The sequence below is a fragment of the Callithrix jacchus genome, chromosome 7 (assembly GCF_049354715.1).
Source record: "Callithrix jacchus isolate 240 chromosome 7, calJac240_pri, whole genome shotgun sequence".
Taxonomy (NCBI): Eukaryota; Metazoa; Chordata; class Mammalia; order Primates; family Cebidae; genus Callithrix; species Callithrix jacchus.
The window spans coordinates 63,149,430-63,158,717 of NC_133508.1; the positions used below are offsets into that span (position 1 = coordinate 63,149,430).

At 48.8% G+C, this 9,288-nt stretch overlaps 1 long non-coding RNA gene across 1 annotated transcript; it reads left to right on the forward strand.

Moving 5' to 3' along the window:
- LOC118155371 (uncharacterized) lies at positions 1-5,414 on the forward strand. Its single transcript, XR_004745826.3, has 4 exons — positions 1-120; positions 1,514-1,606; positions 1,799-1,926; positions 4,946-5,414. It is a non-coding gene; the product is annotated as an uncharacterized LOC118155371 (long non-coding RNA).
- The last annotated feature ends 3,874 nt before the right edge of the window (positions 5,415-9,288 follow it).

Below are 9,288 nucleotides of genomic sequence, written 5' to 3' on the forward strand. Positions count from 1 at the left end.
AGGAGAGGGCTGGTTTGTCACAGCAGCAGTGCCTGGTGGCAGTGGCCCAACAGGCTGAAGGAGGCATGTGGGATAGGACTGAAGTTTGGAGAGGAGGCTGCATGAAAGGTGCAGCACATGGTAAGGCCAGACACCAAGTAGAAGCACAGCAGGAGCCCCTGTGAGCCAGGCCCTTTGCTAACAAACCTCTAACAGGCATTTGGTCAGCCAGCCAGTCACTCAATAAATACAGGCTGAGTGTCTATGAGGCACCAATCTCAAGTCAACAACCTCAGAAGAGCTAACAGCCTAAGAGGGTTTTTCCCACACATTTTACAGCTGAATAACATGGGGATCAGAAAAGTGAAGTGACTTAGCCAAGGTAAATTAGTGAGGTAGTGGAGATCTGAATGCACCTGAAGCCACCTGGTTCCAGAACCCTTACCACCTGGGCCTGCCTTTGTGCTCCGACTTTCTCTCTCTGGCCATCCCGAGTCTACTGGAGGTTGGGGTGGAGTTGGGTCTATAACTAGCTACTAAGCTGCAGTTGCAGGCAGGCTCTGGCCCAGCATGGGAGATGCGAGGAGAGGGGTGACCCTCATTCCTGAATTTCTGGTTTGCTTTTTTGTTTTGAGACAATATCATTCTGTTGCCCAGGCTGGAATTCAGTGGTATGATCTCAGCTCACTGCAACCTCTGCCTCCCAGGTTCAAGCAGTTCTCCTGCCTCAGCCTCCCAAGTAGCTCGGATTACAGGCGCCCACCAGTACGCTCAGCTAATTTTTTGTATTTTTAGTAGAGGCGGGCTTTTACCATGTTGGCCAGGCTGGTTTTTGTAGTTTTAGTAGAGACAGGGTTTCGCCACGTTGGCCAGGCTGGTCTTGAACTCCTGACCTCAGGTGATCTGCCCGCCTTGGCCTCCCAAAGTACTGGGATTACAGGCATGAGCCACCGTGCCCGGCTGTTTTTTTCTGTTTGTTTGTTTTGAGACAGAGTCTCTGTCGCCCAGGCTGAATGCAGTGTCGCAATCTTGGCTCACTGCAACCTCCACCTCCCTGGTTCAAGCAATTCTCTTGCCTCAGCCTCCCCAGTAGCTGGGATTAGAGGCATGTGCCACCGTGCCTGGCTAATCTTTTTATTTTTAGTAAAGATGGGGTTTCACCATATTGGCCAGGCTGGTCTCAAACTCCTGACCTTAAATGATCTGCCCGCCTTGCCCTCCCAAGTTCTGGGATTACAGGCATGAGCCACCACAGCTGGCCTCATTCCTGGGTTTCTAAGGGAGTTAAGTGCATATCTTAGAGTTGGAAGAAGAGCATTGTGAATCTCCTGGTGAAGGAAATGTTCCCAACCTACCTACAGAGGGTTGGACAGCATGCTAGAGGCATAGTGGGAAGAGCCTAGGCTCAGGTTCTAATTCTGGCTCTGTCCCTGACTGTGTGACCTTGGGCAAGTCACCTCTCCTGAGGCCTGACTTCCTCATCTATTGAATGAAGATTGTAGGAAATTGTATTTCCTCTTATCTTCAATTACAGGCCAGAGCAAAGAAGAACCTCTACTTCCTCATGCCTACCACCGACCAGTCAGAGAAACAGTGGACCCTGACGGAGCAGAGAGGCTTCCGGAAGGTAAGCAAAAGCACTCAGAGCTTCTGCCCCTCATGCCCGGACTATGCCCTCTCTCTCCCGGGTTGTGACCATGCTGTCTCTGTGGTCTCCCCTCAGCCTCTTCCCTGTCCTACCATTTTTGCAAGATGACACTTAAACGTTTAGTTCACTCAACAACTATTTATTGAACCCTCTTCTCTGTGCCATGTCAAGTCCTAGGTGCTGGGGACACAAAGACAAGCAAAACAGGCAGGTTCCTTCGCTTGTGAAGCCTACACTCTATGGGGAAGTCTGACATTCAACACAGAACCCCACCAATGGCTGCACAACTGCAGACTGAGGTAAGAGTGCTGCAGGAAAAGAGCAGGTGTAAGAATTTGACTGTGGCCTCCTGAGGCCAAGACAGGCATGTGGAGTGGCCAGGGTGAAGGAGTGGGGCCAGGGAAAGGAAATGTGAGGCAGAGGGAAGTGCTTGAGTGGGGAGGTCAGAGTGGGGGGTGTGGTGGGAGACAGGCCAGAAAGTGGAGGGGCCTGATGACACAGGAAAGGATCTGCTGTCACCTGGTCATTCCCCTGCTTCCACACTCACAGCCCTCAGAGCATCCAGTCATCCTGGACTCCTCTTCCTCACCTACCATGCTCATTCCACAAGCATTTTGTACAATGTCTGTGGTGGCCAGGGACCATGTTAAGCTCTGGGTATGGGAACATCAGGGAACAAAATGGACATGGTGCCTGTCCTCCTGGAGGTCACAATCTCTCTAAACCCTAAATGGCTCCTTCTAGCTTTATAGCCATGACCTTTCCAACTGACCCCTCCCTCACCTTGATCTCAGTGGCTTCCTCACTGTCTCCCACAGTCCCTGCTTGTTCCTGGACAATCTCTTCTCTGCACAGCAGCACGATGCATATTTTATCTATCTATCTATCTATCTATCTATCTATCTATCTATCTATCTATCTATCTATTTATTTTTGAGTCAGGGTCTGGCTCTGTCGCCCAGACAGGAATGCAGTAAGACACATATTTAAAGACACAAATCTGCATTTCTCAAGTCTGAGTCATCCTGCCTGTTCTCATCTTGGCCCCCTATTTGTTTCCTTTATAGCTCTCACAGTCTGTAATCACTAATCTGTGTATTGGTTTAGGCAAGAATAGAGGCTCTGCAAATTATGGTAGATTGAACATACACATTCAATTTCACTCCCTCCCAAAACCTTGCTGGAACTACAGTAAAGACATTCTGTTTAAGGCATAAGCCCACTAACATGGGGAGGAGACCAGAGGGCAGCATTTGGAAACTGAGAAGCAGATGGTCAGGTGGTCATCACACAGCAAACCCATGAAAACTGTACCCTAAACTGGATGTGGGGAAGAGAAGAACCCATCCAGTCCAGATCACAGGCTCCCCCAAAGGCTCAGGCACCTGTTTATGAGGGTGAGGAGGAATAAAATAAGGAGGAGTTAGATGCTGCTGTTTAAGGGTGAAAATTTTTAGGTCCCTGGGTGGCTTCCCTAATCCTGGCAGAACACTGGAGGTTTCTTCTCTGAGAGGAGAAAACAGGATCACTGGACTGAGAGATCATAAGGGCAGGGGTATCCTCCCCACATCAGGTGACGAAGCGAACACACACACTGTGAATGCTGAGACCCCATGCCAATGCTGTTTCCCAAATTGGCTATCAGAGAGCTGGCCACCATGGCTTTGCTCCCTAGGCAGGAGAACAGGAAGTTTTGTCTAAAGGAAATCTGACCAGGCCAAGAGGAAAGACCTACTGTTAACATCATCAGAGATATAAGAGAAGATATTCCATCTATGATGCAAGAAGAGAATGTTATTTTGTTTATTTATTCTTTGGAGACAGCATCTTGCTCTGTTGCCCAGGCTGGAGTGCAATGGCACCAACTCGGCTCACTGCAACTTCCGCCTCCCAGGTTCAAGTGATTCTCTTGCCTCAGCCTCCCAAGTAGCTGGGATTACAGGCACATGCCAACACAGCCAGCTAATTTTTGTATTTTTTTTAGTAGTGACGGGGTTTCACCACGTTGGTCGGGCTGGTCTCGAAATACTGACCTCAGGTGATCTGCCCGTGTCAGCCTCCCAAAGTGCCGGGATTATAGGCATGAGCCACCACATGCTGCCGAAAAGGATGTTATTTTAGAAAGAAACAGTTGGCTGGGCATGGTGGCTCACACCACGTTCGAAACCAGTCTGAGAACATGGTGAAAAATACAAAAATTGTCTCTACAAAAAAATACAAAAATTAGCCCGGCATTATGGTATGCGCCTGTATCTCAGCTACTCAGAAAGCTGAGGCAGAAAAGTCGATTGAGCCTGGGAGGTCCAGGCTTCAGTGAGCCAAGATGGTGCCACTGCACTCTGGCCTGGGCAACAGAGCAAGACCCTGTTTCAATAAAAAATAATAACGGCTGGGTGCAGTGGCTCACGCCTGTAATCCCAGCCCTTTCGGGGGCCAAGGCAGGTGGATCACAAGGTCAAGAGATCAAGACCATCCTAGCCAATATGATGAAAATCCATCTGTGCTAAAAAATACAAAAATTAGCTGGGCATGGTGCTGCGCACCTGTAGTCCCAGCTACTCGGGAAGCTATGACAGGAGAATCACTTTAACCCAGGAGGCGGAGGTTGCAGTCAGCTGGGATCATGCCACTGCACTCCAGCCTGGCAACACAGTGAAACTCCATCTCAAATAATAATATTTTTTTAAAATTGGTCCTTGCTGGGCATGGTGGCTCAAGCCTATATCCCAGCACTTTCAGAGGCTGAGGTGGGCGGATCACCTGAGGTCAGGAGCTCAAGACCAGCCTGACCAACATGGTGAAACCCCGTCTGTAGTAAAAATACAAAATTAGCCAGGTGTGGTGGCTGGTGCCTATAGTCCCAGCTACTTGGGAGGTTGAGGCAGGAGAACTCGGGAGGTGGAGGTTGCAGTGAGCCAAGATCATGCCATTGCACTCCAGCCTGGGCAACAGAGAGAAATCCCGTCTCAGAAAAAAAAAAAAAAAAAGGCTTTAAAAAATTTTTTAAGAAAATTCCCAGAACTGAAGGACATGGGTTTCCATGTTGAAAGGTACCTGCAAGTGCTAAGTGTGACGGATGAATATAGTTCCATAGCAAGGCCACCATCATGAGATGTCAGGGTATACCCTGGGGACAGAGAGAGCATCCTACCGCTTCCAAAGTAGAAAAGAAATTCCATACTAAGCACCAGGAGGCAGGATGACTTTGGACTTCTCTATAATAACACTAAAGGAACATAATCTCCAGCCAGAACTTTCCATCACACTTCCTATGTGCCAGGCACTGTTCTAAGGCTTTTTCATATATTCTCTACCCAGCCAAATTATTAGGCGTGAGGACAGAATGAATAAGTCTGCAGATATTCACAGTCTCAAAACTGTCACCTCCCACACCCTCTTTCCAAGAAACTACTGGAGTAGGTGGTCCACCAAAAGAATGGAGCAAAATCAAGAAAGAGGAAAAGAAATCCAACAAGAAGAGAGGTGAGGAGAACCCTGAAGTGATGATGAAGGAGAGCCCAGGGTCAGAGGTGGACTCACTGTGAAGCCCCAGAAGCCTCATCAGGTTCCTGCACTTCCACAGGCCCCTGGAATGAGTGCATGAGTACTGGGGTTGTAGCAGGTCCTAGGCAGAAGCCAGGCTGCAGGCCAGACTGCCTGAGACCTCAGAAGAGAGGTTCCTGAGCTGCCAAGGGACCTGAAAAGCCAGGAATTTACTGATTTATCGTATCAAAATAAATAAAATATACCTAATTTTTTCTTTTCTTTCTTTTTTTTTTGGTCAATCAATGAGAGCATGTAACATTGGTCAGGTTGGCCTTGAACTCATGGCCTCGCCTCCTCAAGCGCCAGGACAACTGGCCAGAGCCACCATGGCCCCCCCTTTTTTTTTTTTATTGAGATGGAGTTTCGCTCTTGTTGCCCAGGCTGGAGTGCAATGGCGCGATCTCAGCTCACCTCAACCTCTGCCTCCTGGGTTCAGGCAAATCTCCTGCTTCAGCCTCCTGAGTAGCTGGGATTACAGGTAAGCGTCACCGTGCCCAGCTAATTTTTTGTATTTTTAGTAGAGATGGGGTTTCACCATGTTAACCAGGATGGTCTCGATCTCTTGACCTTGTGATCTACCTGCCTCGGCCTCCCAAAGTGCTGGGATTACAGGTGTGAGCCACCGTGCCCGGCCCTTTTTTTTTTTTTTCTGAGACGGAGTTTCGCTGTTGTTACCCAGGCTGGAGTGCAATGGCACCATCTCGGCTCACTGCAACCTCCGCCTTCTGGGTTCAAGCAATATTCCTGCCTCAGCCTTCCGAGTAGCTGGGACTACAGGCACGCGTCACCATGCCCAGCTAATTTTTGTATTTTTACTAGAGACGGGGTTTCACCTTGTTGACCAGGATGGTCTCGATTTCTTGACCTCGTGATCCACCCGCTTCGGCCTCCCAAAGTGCTGGGATTATAGGCGTGAGCCACCGTGCCCAGCCTCTTTTTTTTTTTTAAGGACCAGACACACTGGCTCACACTTGTAATCCCCGCACTATGAGAGGCCAAGGCAGGAGGATGCTTGAGCTCAGGAGTTCTAAGCCAGCCTGGCCAACATGGTGAAACCCTATCTTTACTAAAAATGCAAAAAACTAGCTGGGTGTGGTAGTGCATACCTGTGATCCCAGACACTCAGGAGGCTAAGGTGGGAGGACTGCTTAAGCCCAGGAGTTTGAGGCAGCAGTGAGCAGAGATCGCACCACTGAGATGCTGTCTTAAAAAAAAAAGGCCAGCAGTGGGTCACACCTGTAATCGCACTTTGTGAGGCTGAGGCAGGCAGTTCACTTGAGGCCTGGAGTTAAGAGAACAGCCTAGCCATCATGCTGAAACCTCATCTCTACTAAACATACAAAAGATTAGCCAGGCGTGGTGGTGCACGCCTATAATGCCAGCTACTTCGGAGGCTGAGGCATGAGAATCCTTTGAACCATGGAGGTGGAGGTTGCTGTGAGTCAAGATCCTGTCACTACACTCCAGCCTAGGTGACAGAGCCAGACTGTCTCACAAAAAAAAAAAAAAAAAAAAAAGACTCAAAAAAGTAAAAAAAAATTTTTTACTTTTTTGAGACAGAGTCTTACTCTGTCACCAGGCTGGAGTGCAGTGGCGCAATCTCGGCTCACTGCAACCTCCGCCTGGGTTCAAGCGATTCTTCCGCCTCAGCCTCCCGAGTAGCTGGGACCACAGGCGTGTGCCACCACACCCGGCTAATTTTTGTATTTTTAGTAGAGACAGGGTTTCACCATGGCCAGGATGGTCTTGATCTCTTGACCTCATGATCTGCCCGCCTCAGCCTCCCAAAGGGCTGGGATTACAGGTGTGAGCCACCACACCTGGCCTAGTAAAAACTTTTTTCTAAGAGACAAGGCCTCACTCTTTCACCCAGGCTGGAGTGTACTGGTGCAAACACTGCTCAATACAGCCTTGACCTCCTGAGCACAAGCAATCCTCCTGCCTCAACTTCCACCACACCCAGCTAATTTTGGATTGAGTGATTGATGGTAGAAAGGGGAGCTTGTTGGCTGGGCACAGTGGCTCACACCTGTAATCCCAGCACTTTGGGAGGCCAAGGCGGGCAGATCATGAGGTCAGGAATTGGAGACCAGCCTGGCCAACATAGTGAAACCCCGTCTCTACTAAAAATACAAAAAATTAGCCCAGCATGGTGGTGGTCACCTGTAATCCCAACTGCTCGGGAGGCTGAGGCAGGAGAATCACTTGAAACCAGGAGGTGGAGGTTGCAGTGAGACTCCACCTTAAAAAATAAACAAATACATAAAAAAGAAAGGAAGGGGGTCCTCCCAGAACTTTGGGAGGCTGAGGCAGGCAGATCACAAGGTCAGGAGTTTGAGACCAGCCTAGCCAACATAGTGAAACCCTGTCTCTACAAAAATTAGCCAGGGGAGGTGGCGGGTGCCTATAGTCCCAGCTACTCAGGAGGCTGAGGCAGGGGAATCACATGAACCCAGGAGGTGGAGATTGCAGTGAGCAGAGATTGCACCACTGCACTCCAGCCTAGACAACAGAATAAGACTGTCTAAAAAAAAAATAAAATATATTAAAAAAACATAAAAGTGATAGAATATTGATGTGGTAGTCATGGAGATAAGCCTCCCAGCCACCCCGTTCGAGTAAGAGCCTGCTGCCCAGATGCAGGAAGACAGCTGTCAGCTCCAGAGCTGGCCTCAGATACAGATACCCACCTCAGCCAAGGTCACATCCTTCCCCAGGGCAGCCCCCATCAGGTGACTGAGCCAGTCAATGGTATAAAGGCCTGGCCATTCCAGCCAGGCTTGGCCTACTCTGATGGGAAAAACTCACTCCAAAGCTCCCTGCTAGGTTGGCCTAGGCTTTGCCAGGCCTCCTCTGTAGTTTGACTTCTGCTCTAACCTGCTTCTGCCCACTTCCTTTCACAGGTGTCGATCCCTACAAACCTCTCCCTCTCCATACCTTCCAGAGAGACCAACCTGAGATACCTGATTTGTCTGACCGTCTTCCATCTTTTTTTGTACTGACTATGCTAGGCACTTATGGAGCATTTTATATTCATGATGTTACTGAATTCTCATCATAATCCTCTAAGGGTAGGCACTATTATTCTCATCTAACAGATGAGGAAATTGAGATTCAGAGAGGTTGACTAACCTGTCCAAAGTCACACAGTTAGCTAAGGATTGAATCTCTTTTTCATTTTTTTCTGAGACAGAGTCTTGCTCTCTATCACCTAGGCTGGAGTGCAGTGGTGTGATCTCGGCTCACGGCAACCTCCACTTCCAGGGTTCAAGCGATTCTCCTGCCTCAGCCTCCCGAGTAGCTGGGACTACAGGTGCGCACCACCATGCCCAGCTAATTTTTGTATTTTTAGTAGAGATGGGGTTTCACCTCGTTGACCAGGATGGTCTCCATCTCTTGACCTCGTGATCCACCCGCCTTGGCCTCCCAAAGTGCTGGGATTATAGGTGTGAGCCACCACGCCCGGCGCTAATTTTTTTTTATTTTAGTAGAGATTAGGTTTCACCATGTTGCCCAGGCTGGTCTCGAACTTCTGAGCTCAGTCAATCTGCTCGCCTCAGCCTCCCAAAGTGCTAGGATTACAGATGTGAGCCACCATGCCTATCTCTGAACATCTTGAGAAGACATTTAGATAGCTAGTGGGGAGTGAAATACACTAAGCAAGTGACAAAACAGGACAATTATGAGCTGCAGGGAAAACAAAAAGTTGCAGAGGAAAGGAATCACAGCGCCACAGAATAATGTAAACAATGAAAATTGAACAAAAAATTATGTTGGCAGTTTAGGAAGATGGGGATCATGTGTATGGCTGGTGAAAGGAAGAGTTAAAACTATCTTCCTCCAGCCTGGGCAACAAAAGTGAGATGCCACTTCTACAAAAAACAGAAAAAAATATTAGCCTGGCATAGTGGTGCACATATGCTGTCTCAGTTTCTCCAGAGGCTGAGCTGAGAGGATCACTTGAACCAGGAAGGTCGAGGCTGTAGTGAGTCATGGATGGCACCACTGCACTCCAGCCTGGAAAAAAGTGAGACCCTGTCTCAAAAAAACCCCAAAAATAAAACTATTTTCCAGCTGGGCGAGGTGGCTCATGCCTATAATCCCAGCACTTTGGG